General features: G+C 42.6%; 1 protein-coding gene across 3 annotated transcripts in view; it reads right to left on the minus strand.

Annotated features, from left to right (window-relative positions):
* kcmf1 (potassium channel modulatory factor 1) overlaps window positions 1-23574 on the minus strand; it is a 142990-nt gene that overhangs the window by 64086 nt on the left and 55330 nt on the right. The window lies entirely within an intron of this gene.

The following is a 23574-nucleotide window of genomic DNA, read 5'->3' on the forward strand; positions in this document are numbered from 1 at the left end:
CTTCTCCAAAGATATGCTACTGAGGTCCTCTCAGAATGCGATCAACTGGAAATCATTGAACTGATAAGATCTTCCACACTTCAGTTCTTAGGTCTTACCGACAGCCATCGAAAAGTTACATCTTGTTGAATGCAAAGAAACTGGTTTTTAAATGCCATACTAAGTTCACAGCCTCACAGGCCCTGAAACAGTAATATATTTGTTAAATCAAAAATTTCCCTTAAGATCAAATATTCCAATTACTTTTAAAATATATATGTATATAATTAAAATATAATAATCTTTTAAAAATATGATATGTTAGCTTCTACCTTAATCCCATGTGTACATGCAAATCATTCATTCAGTTATCTGTAAATTTTAAAAGATGAATGGAGTAGTTTATGCTTCCTGGTTTGTTACCTCCGAGAATACGTCAATGACTGACTATCTAAACATGTTTGATGACATTGCTACTGCTGGACACCTGGAGATCCCCTTAACCTGGCACCATGCACAAACTGATGTTGGTAAATAGGAAATGCACACCACAGAGATTGCTGGGTTTTTGTGGGTTGTTTTATTGGAGGTCAGCGGCAAGTGCTGTTCCTTCACCACTGACTGCAAAATCCAGTCCACTGTAAAAGCTGTAACTTTTCAAACTATTCAATTTTGTTGATATAAATGCAAAATACTGCAGATGCTGGAATCTGAAACAAAAACAGAAACAGGCTCTGACGAAGGGCCATCTAGACTCGAAACGTTGGCTCTACTCTCTCTCCACTGATGCTGTCAGACCTGCTGAAACTTTCCAGCATTTTTCAATTTTGTTAATGTTGTAATAGATTTCTGCTTTTGCAAACCTGAGTTATCCACAGTGTTAGTCCAGAAAACAAATGAGTGAGAGAGAATAGTGCAGATTTACTAAGATACCGTCTTGTTTGGGGAAATAGTAGTTACAAAGAAAGGATTGATAAATAGGAAATATTTTTCTTAGACCAAAGGTGAAAGAGTAATTTGATTGACTTAATTAAAATTATGAAAGAATTAGGTAGAACCAGACTGTTTCAAATGATTGAGCAGATCTAAGATGAGAGATTAAAGGCAGAGAAACTTTTCATAAAGGAGGTATACATGAATATCAAATGTAAACAGTTGGATTATAGGGAACATTCAAAGAACAACACAAATGGCCACTACCTTAGACCTGAGATAAACACTTAGTGGGTTATTTTAGCCCAGTTTATCCATCAGCAATGTTTGCATGCTCAGGAACATCTTCACTAAACGAGATGCCATTTCAGTTAGATGTAGATGTATCAAAAGTAGCATTGTGAAATGTCTTGTGTTGAGGGCTGCCTCTATTAAATCTAACAAACAGCTATCTAAAAAGTACTGCAAATATTCACTTTATAGTAGACCCCCATGTGTAATGTCTAACTCACTTTGCATGAGGAATTTTATAAAAATTCTACCTGTACAATACACTCCCTTCTCCCTGTTGTATTTTTGAAGCTGTTAAAACACTTGGCTACAAGCCCTTGCAAAAAGATTCAGATACTGGAGTTATGTTGAATTGGAAAGCAAAAAACAAAAGTGGGATTAAGATGCAAATCAGAACAGGCAAACCTTCCAATGGAGATTCCAGAAGCTTACATGGCATGGCACTGTTGATTAGTCAGCCTCTATTTTGTGGTGGGGCTGTGACAAATACTTTTCACTTAGCTCTAAATATTTCTATGAGCCACTGCCCAACAAGTATGATACTCAGGCTGGGCAAGCAGGAGCTGCTCAGCTAATTCCCTGTGCTGCTACATTTTGACTATGGTAGTTAAACCTCCAGCAGTAACTTGGTGATGAGCTTGCCACATTACCCACAGAGCTGATGATTTAAGTGTTCCATCTCCCATTAAACTGGCACCAATCACATGTGGGATTTCTGAAGAAAGGGTTTTGGATTTAAAAGCGCCATTCTGTAAAATCATGTGAATTTTCAGTGGTTTAAAAAGTCTCTTTACGATGGAGGGGAGTATGCTGTGGTAGTCAGTCAATTATCCTAACCACTCTCCACAATGACATGGGGATATCAGTGACTATTTATTTTGGCTGGGGTTGTGTAACAAACCATTCATGCACCTTATGGTGTTGATGATACTTTGTATATGAGCCCAGCACAAAGTATCTGCCAAGAATACACTTTTTGGAGAACCATTAATTGCTTTGGTTGGCATATCTACTTGTATATTCATGAATAGGGAAAGAGCAAAAGCCTTGTCCCTTCACTTCCAGAGAACTCAAAAAGAAATGAGCACACACATGGGCAATCAGTTAAATATTAAATGATAGAGAATGAGATGCAACTTTGCATCTCGTGTTGAAAATAAAGTGGAAGAATACTTGAAATTAGTTGCCACAAAAAGATAATGCCAAAGAAAGTCAGACAGCTGACAGAATAGTCAAATTGCATGATGAATTAATTTTCTAATTTTTTGAGAAATTAAAACAGAGTGAAACAAGATTTGTTCACAACTATTACCCCTCTACAATCGCTTGCTGACTGCAAAATTAAACATCTGGTTTCATCTTACAAGTGTTTTTTTAATCTTCATATTGAAGAATTGGGCTGGCTGATGCTAGGACATGCACAAAGGAGACTACATCCAGTTCAGATGGCAAAGGGTTACTAATGTTACACACCTTCGGTTACACTATTGTATTCTTAAATTAGAAGTGTAGGCACACATGAACAAAAGATAGGGGCTTTTGGGGATGATTCTACACGACACCCGAAAGGATGTTTTACAGTAAAACAAATATTTGTAATACTCCCCCACTCTTTTGATGTTTCTATATTTTGTGTACATGATCATGTAATCATAATGGGTTGTAAACAGATTGTTCCAAAATCAAAATTCAACCCTATCGCTTCAGTGCTACATGAGCCACTTAGTAAATTTAATTCAACAACCATACTAATGTTAGATAAAGTGGGGGAAGCACTATTCGGTTCAAATTACCCACTCTTAATTCCACATGTACCTTGTATTGAAGGTTGGCACCATTTACTTCACAATCAAAGCTTAGAGATTAGGTGGTGCAAGTTAGTGCATTGCTCTTTCATCCCTGGTACCTAGCTTTGAATCCAGTCAATGAGATGGGATAAAAGAGCACCACTCACTGTCTGCTGTAAATGTCTCTCAGGAAATATTCTCAGTCCAACTACAAGTGTTGATGCATACCATTTCACACAAATTGCCATAACTATTCCAGTCTCACTCCAAGAATCTATAACAAAGGTTAATGTGGTTAATTCCACCGAGTTGGCATTATGGCATGTTGGTCAAGCAGATTAAAAGGACCAATACTGCATTTGTCTATGCCCAATGTTTACACTGGCTACCAAACATGGGGAAAAAATTCCACTACTCAGTATGACTTTAAAATCTTTTGCGGAGAAAAATGGTAGGCCACCCATTGTATATCCCTCACTCTTAAAAAGTAATTTAATCTTCACATATAAACAAACTGGCAGTCAACACTTTAAAGGAGGGGTGAAGTGGAGAAAAGGAACTGATTTCTACAAACTAGATGACATTACTAACTCTTGCTGTGATAATAATTGCCCTTCATCCCAACTTGTCCATGCCACCCTTTTTTTTTAAACCACTAAGCTAGTCCTAATTGATCGCGTTTGGCCCATATCCCTCTATAGCCATCTTACCCATGTAACTGTCCAAATGCTTTCTAAAAGACAAAATTGTACCCACTTATGCTACTACCTCTGGCAGCTTGTTCCAGACACTCACCACCGTGTGTGAAAAAATTGCCCCTCTGGACCCTTTCGTATCTCTTCCCTCTCGCCTTAAATCTATGCCCTTTAATTTTGGGAAAAGAAGTTAATTATCTAGCTGATCTATGCTCCTCATTATTTTATAGAGCTCTATAAGATCATCCCAAGTCTCCTACATTCCAGGGAAAAAAGTCCCAGTCTATCCAGCCACTCCTCATAACTCAAACCATTAAGTCCCGGCAACATCCTAGTAAATCTTTTCTGCACTCTTTCCAGTTTAATAATATCCTTTCTATAATAGGGTAAAATAACAATGTCTAATAATTTATAATATCTTACTGAAAGTTCAATACACAAATGTTTTCCATGGAGGCAGTATAGCCAGATAAAAACTGGCATTTATATCGCTCATTTAACATAATAAAATGGGCCCAATTTTCTTTGCTCCGCCTTTGAACTCAAACAAAGAACAAAGAACAATACAGCACAGGAACAGGCCCTTCGGCCCTCCAAGCCCGCGCCGCTCCCCGGTCCAGGATTGAATCCTGAATCCAGGATCCCCGCCCAATTTTCCAGCCTATCTACATACCAATATCCTATCCACCGAGCTGTCCCTCACAGCTATGATGCTTTGTTCATCACAACCTATTAACTCACCCCCACCCCCCCATTCCAGACCATGTGATCTCCAGGGAGAGGCGAAAACCCAGAGTGAAAACCCCAGGGCCAATATGGGGGGAAAAAATCTGGGAAATTCCTCTCCGACCCCCTGAGGCGATCGAAACGAGTCCAGGAGATCACAATGGCCCTGATCGGAAAATGCTTCCCAACCCTAGTCATTTCCACTTCCACGAACACCATATGAATTCCCTGCCCCCGAGACAGGTTCCCAACTATCCGCAGTCTCGCTCTGTACTGGCACCAGCAAGATGATCATAGAATGAAGCCTTGAAACGAGAAACAAGGAACAATTAGCCCGCGCCACTCCCTGGTCCAAACTAGACCACTCTTTTGTATCCCTCCATTCCCACTCCGTTCATATAGCTGTCTAGATAAGTCTTAAACGTTCCCAGTGTGTCCGCCTCCACCACCTTGCCCGGCAACACATTCCAGGCCCCCACGACCCTCTGTGTGAAATATGTCCTTCTGATATCTGTGTTAAACCTCCCCCCCTTCACCTTGAACCTATGACCCCTCGTGAACGTCACCACCGACCCGGGGAAAAGCTTCCCACCGTTCACCCTATCTATGCCTTTCATAATTTTATACACCTCTATTAAGTCTCCCCTCATCCTCCGTCTTTCCAAGGAGAACAACCCCAGTTTCCCCAATCTCTCCTCATAACCAAGCCCCTCCATACCAGGCAACATCCTGGTAAACTCGTGGACTCTTACTTTTCAGACCAGTCTACCTTGCGAAAATCCACATAGACTACCTTCAGCAACCCTCTATTACCACCTCAAACAATTCAATTTAGGTGGACATATCTTTTCTGAATGTACCCATGCCTCCAATCATGATTAATATGTCTTTCTAAATGACCTTTTAGATCACTCTCCAACCCTTTTCTAATAATTTCCCCACCACAAGGGTTTGGCCGATTGGCTTGTAAATTAGTCTATCGACCGTTTCTCATTTTAGATCATTGCCATGTCAGCAGTTCTCCAGTACCACACCTGTTCTCACACAGAATTGGAAAATAATGGTCAAAACTGCCATTATTTCCTTCTCTTAGCAACCTGGAATACATTTCATCTAGGCCTGGCAATTTAGCTACCTTCAAGATACTTAACCAGTTGCCAGGTCATTGCGTGTCTTTAAGACAGAGATAGATAGATTCGTGATTAATAAGGGGATCAAATGGGGATGAGAAAAAAAGCAGCCATGATTGAATGGTGGAGCAGACTGGTTGGGCCGAGTGGCGTAATCCTTCATGTTGAATGTCATTTGGAAGGAGCACAGAGGGTACCTAGGGCACAGAACGTACTTAAGGTTGGGAGTGGTGGGACAAAATGGAACGGGGCTGCAATGCTCATCACTAACAATGGCTCAATAGTACCACCACTGACTATGTAATGAAGAACGCAGCTACCTGATTGGGCTCACAGCAGATACTGAGATTCAACACAACAGAAAATCCATTTACCCTCATCCAGACCAGTCTATCTGTCATTGATGCATCTGTTCATGCCAATATTGGTGAGAGTGACCACCACATAATCAATGTGGAGATGAAGTCCCATCTTCACACAGAGTACACCCTTCATCAGTGTGCAGCTCTTCCTCTGCTCTAACTGGAATGGATTCAGAACAGATCCAGCAGCTCAAAGCTGGGTGCATGGGCATTATGGCCCAGCAATAGCAGAATTGTATTCAAGCATAATGAGTAAATTCATGGCCCCGCATGTCCCTCTCTCAATTACCATCAAGCTAAGCAACCAATTTTCCTTTAATGAAACATGTGGAAGAGCATGCGGCATACAGAAAATGAAGTGAAGCTACAACACTGGGCCAAATGCTACAAGAAAACAGAAGCAACATACTATAAATATATCTATCCGATCCCACAAGCAGTGGAGAAAATCTAAACTGCAGATTCACCGCATCCAGTTGTGGTATTTGCTGGACAACTAAAATAATTAATAGTAACTGACAGTTCCATGAACATCCAAATTCTCAACAAAGCAGAGATCAGTACGAGAGTACAAAAGACAAGGCGGCTGCATTTACAACTATCTTCAGGCAAGTGTATTGGGCAGAAGACCCATCCTTCCTTCTTTAAGTCCCCATCATCACAGATGCCAGCCGTTAGTCAGTTAGATTCACTCCATGTGGTACCAAGGAACAGCTAAGCGCACCGGTTACAGCAAGTGGGCGCCAAAATCACCCCGGCTTAATGCTCCAGAACTAGCCATGCCTATAGCCAAGCCATTTCCATACAGCTGTAACACTGGTACCTACCCAAAAATATGAAAATGGACCAGGTATATCCTGCCCACAGAAAGCAGGACAACTTTAATCAACATCTCATCAACCGACTCTGAAATCATCAGCAGTGATGGGAAGTGTTATCAACAGTGCTATCAAGCAGCACTCACTCACAAATAACCTGTTCACCAAGACTCCGTTTTGGTTCATCAGGCCTACTGAATTCCTGACCTCATTACATCTTTGATCCAAAAATGGACGAAAGTATGGGATTCCATAGATGAGACCAGAGTCGCTGCCCTTGACATAGGCCATTTGACTTGGTATGGCACCAGGAAGCAGTGATAAACATTGAAGTGAACAGGCTCAAGGGGAAAACACTTCATTGACTCAACTAGCATGAAGGAAAATCCTTATGGTTGTTGGAGGTCAATCTCAGTCCCAGGACATCACTGCAGGAACTCCTCAGGAAAATGTCTTAGGGCCAAGCAACTTCAGCAGTTCCTTGGAACAAAGAATGCTGAGGGGTGACTTGATTAAGGTGCAGAGGAGAACCAGGGGACATAGATTCAAGGTAAGTGGCAGAAGGTGTAGAAGGGACATGAGGAAGAACTCTTTTCACTCAGAGGATAGTGGGTGCCTGAAATTCACTGCACAAGTTGGTGGTGGAGGCAGAGATCCTAAACTCAAAGTAACTGGATCTGCACCTTAGGTGCTGTAAGCTACAGAGCTATTGGCTGGGCCGGGGACAGAAAGGTGGGATTAAAAAGGACCCCTGCGTATCTTCAGGCTGGCATGGGCATGATGGGCCAAATGGCCTCTCTGTACTGTAACTTTCTATGGTTCTAACACTCAAATTCAACATTCTCCAGGACAAAGCAATCCACTTGATCAGTTCCCATCTAGCATAATAAACATTCACTCCCTCCACAAGAAGCTTGGAACGCGTATACCACTTGCAAGATGCATCACTGCAACTCACTCAGATTTCTTCATCAACACTGTCCAAGTTCCCTCCAAGTTACATACCATCTAAATCAAAGTCTTGAACTCCCTACAGCAATGCTAGAGGTACCTTCGCCACACGAACAAGTGCAGTTCAAGAAAGCAGCTCGCCACCACCCCAAGGGGAGGTTTTCCCGGCAACGTTATCATCTCATCAGTGAATAAACTTTTAAAAAGGAAAGTAGTAAATCCCAGTTATTTATTGAGTGGATTAATGAGGAACAGGTATACACTGCCTCCCTATTTAGCTCTGCTTAGTGTGTAGCCTGGAGTGACCGAGTCATGAAATGCGCATTTAATAATCCCATTTTAATTGAAATTATATTTAAACAGTGAAATCTCTTTTTTTTATTCTTTCACAGGATGTGGATGTCGCTAGCTAGGCCAGCATTTATTGCCCATCCCCAATTATCCCAGAGATGGTAGTGGCGAGCTGCCTTCTTGAACCACTGGCAGACCATGTGATGTAGGTACACCTAAACTGCTGTTCGTAAGGGACTTCCAGGATTTTAACTCAGTGACAGTAAAGCACCATCAATACAATTCCAGGTCAGGGTCATGTATGGTTTGGAGGGGAACTTGCAGGTGGTGGTTTTCTCATGCGTTTGCTGCCTTTGTTCTTCTAGGTGGAAGACGTCAAGGGTTTGGAAGATGCTGTTGAAAGAGCCTTGTGAGTTGCTGCAGGCATCTTGTATATAGTACAAACTGCTGCCACTATTTATCAGTTGTGGAGGGAATAAATGTTTATGGTGATGGATGGAGTGCCAATCAAGTGGGCTGATTTGTCCAAGATGGTGTCAAATTGCTCAAGTGTTGTTGGTGCTGCACTCATTCAGATAAGTGGAGAGTATTCCATCTCGCTCCTGACTTGTGCCTTGTAGATGGAGGCTTGGGGAGTCAGGCATGTTATTTACAGCAGAATTCCCAACCTCTGTGTTACTTTTGTAGCTACAGTATTTATATGGCTGGTCCAGTTCAGCTTCTGGTCAACTGTACTCCAGGATATTGATGGTAGGGAATTCAGTGATGGTAATGCCACTGAACATCGAGGGGAGATGGTTAGATTTTATCTTGTTAGAGATGGCCATTGCCTGGCACCTGTATGGCATGAATGTTACTTGCCACTGATCAGTTCAAGCCTGAATGTTGTTCAGGATTTGCTGCATATGAATATGTACTGCTTCAACACCTGAAGAGTCGCAAATGGTGCTGAAAATACATCAGCAAACATCACCACCTTTGTCCTTATGATGGAAGGTAGGTCACTGATAAAGAAGCAGCAGATGGCTAGGCCTAAGACACTACCCTGTGGAACTCAGAGCAATGTCTCGTACTGAGATGATTGACCTCTAACAACCATAACCATCTTCCTTTGTGCCAGGTGGACTCAATCAGTGGAGAGTTTGACTCCAGTTTTGCTAGGGCTCCTTGATGCCACTTCCTGTCAAATGCTGCCTTGATGTCAAAGGCGGTCACTCTCACCTCCCCTCTTTAGTTCAACACTTCGGTTCATGTTTGGACCAAGGCTGTGAAGCAGGTTATTGCTGAGTAAATGCCACCTGATATCATTGATGCCACATTCCATAACTTTGCTGATGATATTGGTGTTTTGTTACTCATATTCCTGCTAAACAAGCAGTAAATAGCACAGGGTCCAATTATACAGAGTCCTTCTACAAAGTACTAAACCCGGGAATTTGGCAATTGAAGGAAGAGACTATATTCTGGTAGCTAAAATTGCTGGGAGCTGTCCAAGAGATGGAGCAGGGGACAGAGCTAAGATCTTGAGGCATTAATTAAATTTAGTTGTTTAAACAATGGAAGTAGTAGATTCTAAAAGAAGAAATGTGTTTTTTTTTTAAGAAGGATCATGAGCTAGTCATTAAAGATATTTCCCCAAAGACTGAAAACAATAAGTGATTTGATAGTCTGTCACAGTAATCGATCAACACCTCCGATCCTTTGTGTCGGAAAGGTACTGAGATCTGTGGCTTGTGATTCCTGCACCATGTGGGAGCTTCAGGACACTTCATGTGCCCTGCAGGACCATTTGTGTACCAAGTACCTCCAGCTATTAGAGCACAACCAGGGTTTGTAGGTTTGAGGGGCAATCAGATTAATTTCGAAAAACCAGGACGGCCAGGAGTCTCCTGGATTATTCATTCCAGGAGGTGGCCACTCCACAGGCAGAGCATGCTGAAGGTAGCATCTGGGTGGCCTTCCAGGAGAGGCATGTAGTGCAGTATAGGAGTCTTCAGGATGTGTGCCACTCTCAAAACAGCACTCAGCTAGGAGTGACAACACCTTTAAAGAACGCAGTCAAGACCTTGGCACCAATAGGCAAAGGACAGCACAGAGCAACAACAGAGTAGGAATTCAGTCATTATGGGAGATTCTATAGTTAAGGGAACAAACAGGCATTCCTGTTGTCATCATCAGAAGTCCTGCAAGGTATATTGCATCCCTGTTGTCAGGGTAAAGAACATGATGGAGCGCAGAGTACCCTGAAAGATGAAAGGAGTGAGCAAAAAACTGTGGTACACTTCAGTACCAAGGATGTAATTGAGGTCCTATAAGTAAATTTTCAGGAGCTGGAAAGGATGTTAAAAAATGGTACTTGGTAAAAAGCTGGTTAGTACAATTGAGACTTGTGGAAAAGGAGGGTTAATATCAGCTTCGATAAACATTTGGCTTAAGGACAGAAAACAGTGAGTTGTGGCGAGTGGTTGTTTCTCCAGACAGGAGGATTTTACCAAGTTAATTTAGTTAATTTCAAAATTTTCTAATGATGCTAAACTTGGAGATGAGGCAAGCAGTGAGGATAATACTAATCACCCATAACAGGACATAAATAGACTAGCAAAAGGGTCGGCAAACTTTTTTTTTTACCTGAACAGCCGTTTAACAATAATTCCTAAAATAAAAATTATTCAGAGCTGCAAGATGAAAATTTGTCATCTCTAAACCAAATGCTTGACAAAATGTCAAGCATCTCTGGTAGAATGCGTAATGTGCATTTAATAAATGAAATGCTTGTACGGGATTAACGTATTAATGAAAAAAAAACAAAATTAAAATATGCCTAAGTCTTAACCATCCCTTTATTGGCTTTTTTAAAAGATATGTCAGAAATCTTTAAAAGAAATTAAGAAACTAAGAAATTAAAACTTAAGAGACGCAGAATTAAGAATTCCTGGTTATTGACTCATGATTTAAAAAGTTTCTAATGGCGCATTCAGAGTAATTATTCACTTCAGCTGTATGAGAAACAATAATTTTCACAACCATAAAACATGCCCCTCAAACCAAGAGCATGAACCATAACCATGGTGCAACTATATCATTCTAATAGATTTATTTAGCGCACCAATAAGTTTTTCGTTAAAATATCATTTGATACCATAAAGAGCAGCATAATGATAAGTCTTTGATCCTCACAAAAAACACACAACTTTTACTTTTCTTGATTTTCGTTAGGCTTTGTGCACGTTAAAATCAATTTCATATGTCCACTTCAGTACCATGGCATAGGTAGAAAGAGCAATGAGGTTTTGCAGGCAGAGTTCAGGAACCTTGGAAAGAAACTATGAAGCAGAATCTCAAAGGCAGCATTCTCTAGAATACTTCCAGTACCACACTCAAGTGAGTCTGGAAGTAGGAGGATTCAGCAGGTGAATGCATGGTTGGAGAGAGGGCTATACATTCCTGGAATCAATGGAACCAGTTCTGGAGGGAATGTGGCTTGGGCTGCACCTCAACAGAGCCAAGTTGGGATGGTGTGTTGTTGGCGGCAGCGGGGGTCGTGTGTTTGGTTTGGGGGGGGTGTGTGTGTGTGTGTGTGTGTGCACACAGAGAATTAGGGGAGCTAGTTACAGCAGAAATGGTAAAGTATTAGGTGGGGCCAGAGTAAGACAGAAGTAACAAGGTCTAAAATCGGCATACTGGTGAGCTGAAGGGGTAGAGAACCATGTGAAAATATGATGTTGTACAGATAATGGAGATCTGGCTCAAAAAAAGGGCAAGACTGGTTAACAAATATTCCTGAATATCAGGTATTCAGGAAATAAAGGAGAGAGGGGAGGGTAGAAATATTGCTTCAGGAGAATATTACAAATGCTGGAAAGAGAAGATCACCTAAATGGGCGAAGGACAGAATCTATTCAGTTAGTGCTGAGAAACAATAGAGGTATCATTACGTTGCATTGTACAGGTCAGAACTGAGGGGAAGAAATAGAGGAACACATTTGCAAAGAAATTACAGAGAAGTGCGAGAATCATAGAGTGGTTATAATGGGGGACTTTAAATATCCTAATACAGACCAGGTGTAACTGGTGTTATCAGCAAGTTTGCGGATGACACGAAGATGGCTGGACTTGCGGATAGCGATGAACATTGTCGGACAATACAGCAGGATATAGATAGGCTGGAAAATTGGGCGGAGAAATGGCAGATGGAATTTAATCCAGATAAATGCGAAGTGATGCATTTTGGAAGTAATAATGTAGGGGGGAGTTATACAATAAATGGCAGAGCCATCAAGAGTATAGAAACACGGAGGGACCTAGATGTGCAAGTCCACAAATCCTTGAAGGTGGCAGCACAGGTGGAGAGGGTGGTGAAGGCGTCATATGGTATGCTTGCCTTTATAGGACGGGGTACAGAGTATAAAAGCTGGAGTCTGATGTTGCAGCTGTATAGAACGCTGGTTAGGCCACATTTGGAATACTGCGTCCAGTTCTGGTCGCCGCACTATCAGAAGGACGTGGAGGCTATAGAGAGAGTGCAGAGAAGGTTTACCAGGATGTTGCCTGGTATGGAGGGTCTTAGCTATGAGGAGAGATTGGGTAAACTGGGCTTGTTCTCCCTGGAAAGACGGAGAATGAGGGGAGACCTAATAGAGGTGTACAAGGTTATGAAGGGTATAGATAGGGTGAACAGTGGGAAGCTTTTTCCCAGGTCGGAGGCGACGATCACGAGGGGTCACGGGCTCAAGGTGAGAGGGGCGAGGTATAACTCAAGATATCAGAGGGACGTTTTTTACACAGAGTGGTGGGGGCCTGGAATGCGCTGCCAAGTAGTGTGGTGGAGGCAGACACGCTGGCATCATTTAAGACTTACCTGGATAGTCACATGAGCAGTCTGGGAATGGAGGGATACAAACGAATGGTCTAGTTGGACCAATGAGCGGCACAGACTTGGAGGGCCGAAGGGCCTGTTTCCTGTGCTGTACTGTTCTTTGTTCTTTGATAGTAATGATGTAAAAGTTTTTTTTTAAAGTTTCATTTATTAGTGTCACACATAGGCTTACATTAATACTGCAATGAAGTTACTGTGAAAATACCCTAGTTGCCACACTCCGGCATCTGTTTAGGTACACAGAGAGAGAATTTAGCATGGCCAATGTGCCTAATCAGCATGTCATTCAGACTGTGGGAGGAAACTGGAGCACTCGGAGGAAACCCACGCAGACGCGGGGAGAACGTGCAGACTCCACACAGACAGTGACCCAAGCTGGGAATGGGTAGAGAGGGTAAGAGTTTCTAGAGTGTGTTTAATGTTTCCAGTCCAATGAGGAAGGAGGCATTGGTAGACCTGGATAAAGAGTTGGGTCACATGAATCACGTGTCATAGGGACTAACTTAGGGGACAGTGATCATTTACTTGGCTGTGGAAAATTACAAAGAGCAATCCAGAGCAAAAATAATTTTTTAGTGGAGGGCCAACTTCAATGCTTTTGCCAAGTACCATTTTTTAACATCCTGGCCCAAGTAAACTGGAATGAAAGATCCAAGTGCAATGGAACAATGTGCCGCCTTTAAAGAGGAGATGGTTTGGGTAGTGCTAAGATGCATTCTCTCGTTGTGGGTAAGGTAGGGCAAACAAATCTAGAGCTCCCTGAATGATAAAGGAAATAGAGGATAAGAGGAAATGAAAAAAGCAAATAAGAGTAAAAACAGTGTAAGAGACCGGGCAGCTAATACAAAAGAGAATCCAAAGGTATTTTATGAACATCTAGGGTTGCAAAAGGAGGAATGGGAGGTTTAAAGTGAATTTATGCATTGAGTAGAAGGCTTGGCCAAGATATTAAATTCATCTGTCTTTACCAAGTAAGATGATGATATTAAGTCATGGTAAAAAAGGAGGTAACTGATGCACTGCATCAGTTAAAAATTGATAAACAGAAGGTCTTAGATGGGCTCTTTGTAGGTGATAAGTCACCAGGACTGGATGAGATATAACAAAGTATATGGAAGATAGTAAGGCTGAAAATTGCAGAGGCAATGGTCATAATCTTCCAATCCTCCTCGGATACAGGGGTGGTGCCAGAGGACTGAAGAATTGTTCAAATAAGATGCAAGGATAAGTACAACAACTATAGGCTAGTTAGTTTAATTTGTGGTGGAAAAGCTTCTAGAATTGATAATCGGGACAAAATCAACAGCCATTTGGACAAATCTGGATTAATTAAGAAATGCCAGCACAGATTTGTTAAAGGAAAATAGCGTTTAGCTAACCCGCTTGATTTTTTTTGGCGAGGTAACAAGTTGTGAGGGGACAGAACAGAGTAGAACAGGAGTAATTGCTCCCATTGACAGAAAGATTGAAAATCAGAAGAAAATTATTCATGGTATTTGTAAGAGAAGCAATAGCAACATAAGGAAACATTTTTTTTAACTCAATGAACAGTTAGGATCTGGAATACAATGCCAGAAGGCATGTAGAGGCAGATTCAATTGAGACTTTCAAAGAAGTATTAGATACTTATCTGCAGAGAAAGAATTTGCAAGGCTATGGTTAAAAAAAATGGGCAAGTAGGATCAGACGAGTGGCTCTGGCAGAGAGCCAGTATAGCACAACAGGCCGAATGGTTTCCTTCTGTGCTGTAACCATTCTGTGTTTCCAATGCGGTCCAACTGAAAAAACATTGGGAGCTGCAAATGAGATGTTAACATTCACATACGGCTCTGCAGTCTCAGGTTACTATGCTGACAAATGGCAGATTAAATTTAATAGAGAGAAGTGGGAAATAATGCCTTTTAGCAATAGTGATAATGAGAGACAATGTAGATTTAATTGGTTACAATTCCAAAGAGTGAGAAAGGACAGAGGGACCTGGAGGCTCATGTACATAGATCTTTAAGGTGGCAGGACACATAGAGAGTAGTTAATGGAGCACATGAGATTTTGGACTTTTTAAAGAGGGGTTTTGAGTATAAAACGAGGGACGTTAAGCTGAACTTGTGTAAAGCCATAAGTAGAGTATTGCAATCCGTTCCAGTTACCACAGTTTCGGAAGGATATGAATCAAGGTCCTTAAGACGCTGCAGAGGAGATGAACCAGAATGGTACAGGGATGAGAGAATTTAGCTACAAGGTTAATTTAGAGACACTGGAAGGTTATAGAGTCAGAGGTTTACAACATGGAAACAGGCCCTTTGGCCCAACTTGTCCATGCCACCTTTTTTTTAAAAACCACTAAGCTAGTCCCAATTGCCCACGTTTGGCCTATATCCGTCTATACCATCTTACCCATGTAACTGTCTAAATGCTTTTTAAAAGACAAGATTGTACCCGCCTCTACTACTACCTCTGGCAGCTTGTTCCAGACATTCACCACCCTCTGTGAAAAAATTGCCCCTCTGGACATTTTTGCATCTCTCCCCTCTCACCTTAAACCTATGCCCTCTAGTTTTAGACTCCCCTTTGGGAAAAGATATTGACTATCTAGCTGATCTGTGCCCCTCATTATTTTGTAGACTCCCGGGGAAAAAGTCCCAGTTTATCCACCTCTCCTTATAACTCAAACCATCAAATCCCGGTAGCATCCTTGTAAATCTTTTCTGCATTCATTCTAGTTTAATAATATCCTTTCTATAATCAGGTGACCAGAACTGTACACAGTATTCCACGTGTGGCCTTACTAATGTCTTGTACAACTTCAACAAGAGTCCCAACTCCTGTGTCCAATGTTCTGACCAATGAAACCAAGCATGCCTTCTTCACCACTCAAGGAGATATGAACCCATATCCCTAGATCTCTTTGTTCTATAACTCTCCCCAACACCCTACCATTAACTGAGCAAGTCCTGCCCTGGTTTGATCTACCAAAATGCATCACCTCGCATTTATCTAAACTAAACTCCATCTGCCACTCATCAACCCACTGGCCCAATTGATCAAGATCCCATTGCAATCCTAGATAACTTTCTTCACTGTCCACTATGCCACCAATCTTGGTGTCATCTGCAAACTTACTAACCATGCCTCCTATATTCTCATCCAAATAATTAATATAAATGACAAATAACAGTGGACCCAGCACTGATCCCTGAAGCACACAGCTAGTCACAGGCCACCAGTTTGAAAAACAACCCTCTACAACCACCCTCTGGTTTCTGTCATCCCACTCACCTGATGAGGGGGCAGTGCTCCGAAAGCTTGTGCTACCAAATAAACCTGTTGGACTTTAACCTGGTGTTGTGAGACTTCTTACTGTTCTGTCATCAAGCCAATTTTGTATCCATTTGGCTACCTCACCCTGGATCCCGAGAGATTTAACCTTATGCAACAACCTACAATGCGGTACCTTGTCAAAGGCCTTGCTAAAGTCCATGTAGACAGCATCAGCTGCACTGCCCTCATCTGCCTTCTTGGCTACCCCTTCAAAAATCTCATTCAAATTCGTGAGACATGATGTTCCACTCACAAAGCCATGCTGACCGTCCCTAATCCTTGCCTCTCTAAATGCCTACAGATCCTGTCTCTCAGAATACCTTTAACAACTTACCCACTACAGATGTTAGGCTCACTGGCCTGTAGTTTCCAGTCTTTTCCCTGCAGCCCTTCCTGGAGCAAAGGAAATTGAGGAGAGGTGTACAAGATTATGACAGATTTAAATAATTGTATTACAATGTCTAGGAGGCACAGGTACAAGGTTGTGGGCAAGGAGTATGTAAGAAAGAACCTTTTAACAGAGTGAGTGGTAATGACCTGGAACCTGCAGCACACAAATATGGCAGAGATGATAAATGATTTCAAAAGGAATTGGATAGCTGCTTAAGGGAATCAAATTTGCAGGGCTACAGGGATAAAGTGGGGGAATAGTACTGCCTGGATTGCTCAACAGAGTGGGCATGGACTCAGTGAGCTGAATGGCCTCCTTTGTGGCATACCACTATGACTAGAAATCATCCAGGAATTCTTTAGTCCTCGGAACAACCAAGGCAGCAAATTATCTAAATATTAAACACGCCTAATAAACTTTAAGGACTCAAATAAAAGATCAATTGTATGACTAACTTTAGCATGGTAATTGCACGAGTAGAAACATTTGAGATTTTCACTAAAGCCAAGTGATTTAGCATGAGACTTAAGTTAATTAAAATCAAAATCCAAGCATATGGAGTGCTTCCAGCTTTATTCTGATAGATATGCCACCAGTAGCTGAAAAAACCTTCAGGTTAAGACCAAAAAATGAATCCTTTTGTAAGTAATTTTACTTTACATACATTCACACGATTTAAAACTTTTGAGATATGGAAATTGGCTGGGTGGTCATTTCAGCCATCAGTTCAAGCACATCTGATTGCTTGACTAATGGAGAAAATTAGCAGAAATTTCTGAAAGCAGAGTTCTCACACCAAACATAGCTCAGACTATCCGTCAAATTGCTTTCAATCTTTTCTGACCCCTTGTGGAAATCATCTAATATAAACTAAGAATTAACATAGCTGGGAGTAAGTTTTGAATAAATAAACGTTAACAAGTCGACCCAAGAAACTAATTGTGGACTATTTCTGGAAAGCAATGCTAATCATACAATATGTATGATTTTGACTTATGTTTGGGTCACAGCAGACTACAACTTCCCTATGTATTCATGGCCTGCCAACTGTCAGTCAGATGTTGCCGATGTCAAGATTCAGTCCTGTTCCCTCTTGTGCTGATCCTGCAATAGACTTTCCAATATAACTCTTTTGCCTGCTCATCGTGGAGATACAACTGTGCTGAATCCTACCAGTTGCAATACCTAGTAGACCAGGATAGGTGTCCAAACTTCCAATAGTCAGCACCTGTTCAGCCTGTGAAGAGAGGAAAACAACTATTTTGGGACAGCATTGGCATTATAGTCAGAGTAATTTTTTTCCCCCGGAGTTGGCGTATTGAGGGCGTATTGGTCCTTCACCTTCTGGTAGATTTAGAGCATGATGTGGAGATGCCGGCGTTGGACTGGGGTAAACACAGTAAGAAGTCTCACAACACCAGGTTAAAGTCCAACAGGTTGGACTTTTGGTCCAACCTGTTGGACTTTAACCTGGTGTTGTGAGACTTCTTACGAGATTTAGAGCAGCCAAGAGTCTACTTAGTGCCAGGCTGAATTAAAAAATAGCCACTGGTTTCAAAAGACATTGAAGTTGCCCCTCAGGTCAACCGCTGCTTACAGTTAAAAGGATATAACTGAATGGCAGTATAAACCCATGATGATTAAGACTTCTTTTACAGAAGTTTTCTTGTTCAACTCCCACCTGACAAAGTTTTGGGATCAGATTTGATGCAGCTGACCATGAGTGAAGACCAATGCATATATCATGAAGAGACAGAAGTGAAACAACTATTACTATAGGGGTCATATCAACCTTGGCTGAGAGACAGATCTAATGCACAATAAGTTTCCACAGAAGTTACATTTTTTAAATGTGCAGCGCTAAAATATAACATCGAGCATGTGTAAATAATGTTGCACCCATATAACCAACACTGAATCATATGATGCTGTGTGGCAATAGGCAGAAATCTTAAAAACAGGATCCTATGAATATAAGCTCTCCTATTAAGCACAACTGTGATTCCTCTTCAGAAGCCCAACTGGGAAGGAACATAATTTATTACAGAAGGCAAGTAAAATCACTAATGTAGTGTACACACATTAGTCCCTCTCTGGAACTGCAGTTCAGCAGGCCCAGTCCTAGGCCTGCTTTATAAAAGACTCAGGTAATGAGTTCCACTGGGCAGGCCCACTGCCTGCTACCAGAGGAACTCGTACTCGATGAGCCCCACAGGGAGATCAGTGATTCTCCATAGACCTCGTGAGGGTTATCACACTCCTTCCCCCACTCCCAAGTCCAAGGGTTCCACCTTGCTTCCATGATGGTGGGGTCTTCTTCATCTCTTTGCCCATGGCCTCACCTCTATTGCTTGTCAGGGCTAGTCGGGTGGCATGTAACAGATAGGTGAACACCTCTTCTGTATCCAGCAAAGAGCCACAACATGGGCTCGTTCTTGATGGCAACCTCTGACTGGGTGTCAACTCTTGTCTCCACATTCGAGCCAGAATCTTCCAGAATTGTCCAGTTGGCTGGCTCGAGTTGTTAGGGGCGGAGTTTCCGTCCACAGGTCGGTGTGAAGTATGCCGATAATGGTTTGTCCGTGGAAACAGTTGCCTCCGCGGAGGGTTCCCTGTGACACAGATGATCTATGTGTTTCCTTAAGGTCTTCTCCCTGGTTTTTACCTTGTAAGATGCCAGTCCTGTTTTCTCAAGAATAACTCCTGGAATCCATAGAGAGCCCTCGTCAAAGTCCTTCACGTGGACCGTATCTCCCAGTTTGAACTCTCTATCTGGTCTCTGACCATCATGGCCCCTTTTCTGGGCTTCTTATTTTAACTCAACATTGCTGACCAAATTTGAAACATCAGAGTAAGCTTAGTCCAAAGGCATCTGCTCATCAATAGCTTTCTGGGGCTATTCCCATTATATGCGGCATAGTTCTATAGTTAAAAAGGAAACATGCGAACTTTGTTTCTCGAGAACCTCTGGTTTGTTCATGCCACTTTTGAATGTCTGGATCACCCATTCAGCCAAGTCATTTGAAGATAGGTGGTAGGGTGCCGTGTAGATGTGCCTTACTCAGTTTGTACTCATGATGGTCTGAAACTCTCCACTCGTAAAAGGGATCCTCTTGTCTTTCACGAAAACTTCAGGTATACCATGCATGCTAAAAGATTGACGGAGTTTCTCTATGGTATTGTAAAAGGTAGTAGCCACCATCCAGTTCACATCGGTCCATTTTGAAAGGGCGATGAGAATTAAAAACATGGAGCCATAAATAGCCCAGCAAAGTCTGCATGTATTCGCACGCAGAGTTTCCCTGGCTATTCATAAGGGTGCAACAAGGCTACTGGTGGAGCCTTCTGGTTTTCCTGGCAAGTTTTGCACCACTTGATCAGGTTTTCGATATCACTATCTTATGCCAGGCCACCAGTTATAGCTCCTTGTGAGCATTTTCACCGTAGAAATTTCTGGGTGGCCATTGTGCAATTCTTGAAGTATTGATCGCTGGCCTGGATGCGGGACAACCACCCAGGCTCCCCACAGGATGGTGCCATCTTCTATATTCAGAGAGACAGGGTTTCAAATCCTCTGCAGGACGGCTTTGTGGTCTACCACTTAGAACGAGGTAATGTAGTTTCACTGACGCAAGGTCCTTTCGGGTCTATGCCTGGATTTGCTTGGCAGATACTACATGGAGAGTGTCGTTGAAGTTCAGAGTCGTGACATCTTCATCCATCTTTGGAGGAGAAGGTAGGCTGCTGGATAGTGGCAGCCAGCTCAAAGTATCCACATTGGCTATATATCTCCCTGGACGACTTTCTAAGGTACTATTACAGGCAACTAATAGCAGAGCCCAGCGTTGAATCCAGGCTTATGTGATGAGAGGAATCACCTTATCTTCGTTGAAGGGTCCCAAGAGATGTTTGTGATCGATTACTATGTGAAATGCTGACTGTAGACGTACTGGTGGAACTTTTTAAACCGTGAACATCATGGCCAAACCTTCTTTTTTGATCTGGGCATACTTTCTCTCTGTATTCCGCCAGGGTTCATGATGCGTAGGTGATTGGACGTTCTGTCCCAACAGTGTGATAATACCACTCCTATCCCATAGGGGGAGGCATCACAGTTACAATGAGTGGTCTCAGGGGGTTATAGTGGGCGAGTACATTTGTTGACAGCAATAAGAACAAAAGGACACAAGAACATAAGAAATAGGAGCAGGAGTAGGCCATCTAGCCCCTCGAGCCTGCCCCGCCATTCAATAAGATCATGGCTGATCTGAAGTGGATCAGTTCCACTTACCCGCCTGATCCCTATAACCCCTAATTCCCTTACCGATCAGGAATCCATCTATCCGTGATTTAAACATATTCAACAAGGTAGCCTCCACCACTTCAGTGGGCAGAGAATTCCAGAGATTCACCACCCTCAGAGAAGAAGTTCCTCCTCAACTCTGTCCTAAACTGACCCCCCTTTATTTTGAGGCTAGTTCTAGCTTCCTTTCTAAGTGGAAAGAATCTCTCCACCTCTACCCTATCCAGCCCCTTCATTATCTTATAGGTTTCTATAAGATCCCCCCTCAGCCTTCTAAATTCCAATGAGTACAAACCCAATCTGCTCAGTCTCACCTCATAATCAACACCCCTCATCTCTGGTATCAACCTGGTGAACCTTCTCCGCACTCCCTCCAAGGCCAATATATCCTTCCGCAAGTAAGGGGACCAATACTGCACACAGTATTCCAGCTGCGGCCTCACCAATGCCCTGTACAGATGCAGCAAGACTTCTCTGCTTTTATATTCTATCCCCCTTGCGATATAGGCCAACATCCCATTTGCCTTCTTGATCACCTGTTGCACCTGCAGACTGGGTTTTTGCATCTCATGTACAAGGACCCCAGGTCCCTTTGCACAGTAGCATGTTGTAATTTTTTTCCATTTAGATAATAATCCAATTTGCTATTATTTCCTCCAAAGTGAATAACCTCACATTTGTCAACGTTATACTCCATCTGCCAGATCCTCACCCACTCACTCAGCCTGTCCAAATCTCTCTGTAGACCTTCTATGCCCTCCACACGATTCACTGTTCCACTTATCTTTGTGTCGTCTGCAAACTTTGTTACCCTACACTCAGTTCCCTCCTCCAGATCGTCTATATAAATGGTAAATAGTTGAGGCCCCAGTACCGATCCCTGCGGCACGCCACTAGTTACCATCTGCCAACCAGAAAAGCACCCATTTATTCCGACTCTCTGCTTCCTGTCAGATAGCCAATCCCCAATCCACGCTAACACCCTACCCCCAACTCCGTGTGACCCAATCTTCTTCAGCAACCTTTTGTGAGGCACCTTATCAATTGTTGTTGGATGTTTGCAAAGGCTTTCTCTTGTGGCATTTGCCATGCGATTTCTGATTTTTTTCAAACAGCACATGGAATGGTACCAGCACGGTCACCGAGTTCAGTATGAATTTTCCATGGTAATTTATGAAACCTAGGAAAGACTTCAACTCTATGGTGCTCCTTGGAGTCGGGAGTCTCGTTAAAGCCTCCATCTTCTCTTTGACAGGGTGTAATCCATTCTTGTCAACTCTGTACCTGAGGTACATTACTTCGTTGACCTGGAACATATTTTCCCTTTTTAATCAGCTGCCAGCATCAGAAAAAACTCTCCAAATGTTCCTTTGCAGTAACTCCTGAGATTAAAATGTTATCCAGATAGACTGGCACTTGGACACCCCTTGAAGGATGTTCTCCATCACCCTTTGAAAAATTACGCAAGCCGAAGACACCCCAAAGTGCAAGCGAGTATACTCATACAGTCCTCTGTGATTATTTATGGTGACATACTTCCTGGGTGATACCACAAGCTCCAGTTGGAGGTGGACATGGTTCTCATCCAATTTGGAAAATACATGACCAGTCAGCTTCGCATACAGGTCTTCTATGCGTGACATAAAGTATCTGTCTAAGCGGGAAGTTCTGTTGACCGTCAATTTATAATCTCCACAGAGACGGACCAAATTGTCAGGTTTTAAAACTGGGACTACTGGCACTGCCCATTCAGCACATTGTAATGCCAAGTTCCTCTAGATGTTCCAATTTGGCCTCTACTTCAGCACGTAGGGAGAGGGGACCGGTCATAAGAACAAAGAAAGAACAAAGAAAATTACAGCACAGGAACAGGCCCTTCGGCCCTCCAAGCCTGTACCGACCGTGCTGCCTGACTGACCTAAAGCCTCATTCCCTTCCGGGGACCATGTCCCTCTATTCTCATACTATGTATTTGTCAAAACGCCCCTTAAAAGTCACCAATCGTATCTGCTTCCACTACCTCCCCCGGCAGGGAGTTCCAGGCACCCACCACCCTCTGCGTAAAAAAACTTGCTTCATACATCTCCTTTAAACCTTGCCCCTCACACCTTAAACCTATACCCCCTAGTAATGGACTCTTCCATCCTGGGAAACAACTTCTGACTATCCACTCTGTCCATGCCCCTCATAACCTTGTAGACTTCTATGGTGTCCCTCCCTCTCAACCTCTGTGGTTCCAGTGAGAACAAACCAAGTTTCTCCAACCTCTCTTCATAGCTAATGCCCTCCATACCAGGCAACATCCTGGTAAATTTTTTCTGTACCCTCTCCAAAGCCTCCACATCCTTTCTGGTAGTGTGGCAACCAGAATTGAACACTATATTCCAAGTGCGGCCTAACTAAGGTTCTATAAAGCTATAACATGACTTGCCAATTTTTAAACTCAATGTCCCGGCTGATGAAGGCAAGCATGCCGTATGCCTTCTTGACTACCTTCTCTACCTGCGTTGCCACTTTGTGACCTGTGTACCTGTACACCCAGATCCCTTTGCCTATCAATACTCTTAAGGGTTCTGCTGTTTACTGTATATTTCCTCTCTGTATTAGACTTTCCAAAATGCATTACCTCACATTTGTCCGGATTAAACTCCACCTGCCATCTCTCCGCCCAAGTCTCCAATTGATCTATATCCTACTGTCTCCTCTGATGGTCCACATCGCTA

The sequence above is a fragment of the Mustelus asterias genome, chromosome 6 (assembly GCF_964213995.1).
Source record: "Mustelus asterias chromosome 6, sMusAst1.hap1.1, whole genome shotgun sequence".
Taxonomy (NCBI): Eukaryota; Metazoa; Chordata; class Chondrichthyes; order Carcharhiniformes; family Triakidae; genus Mustelus; species Mustelus asterias.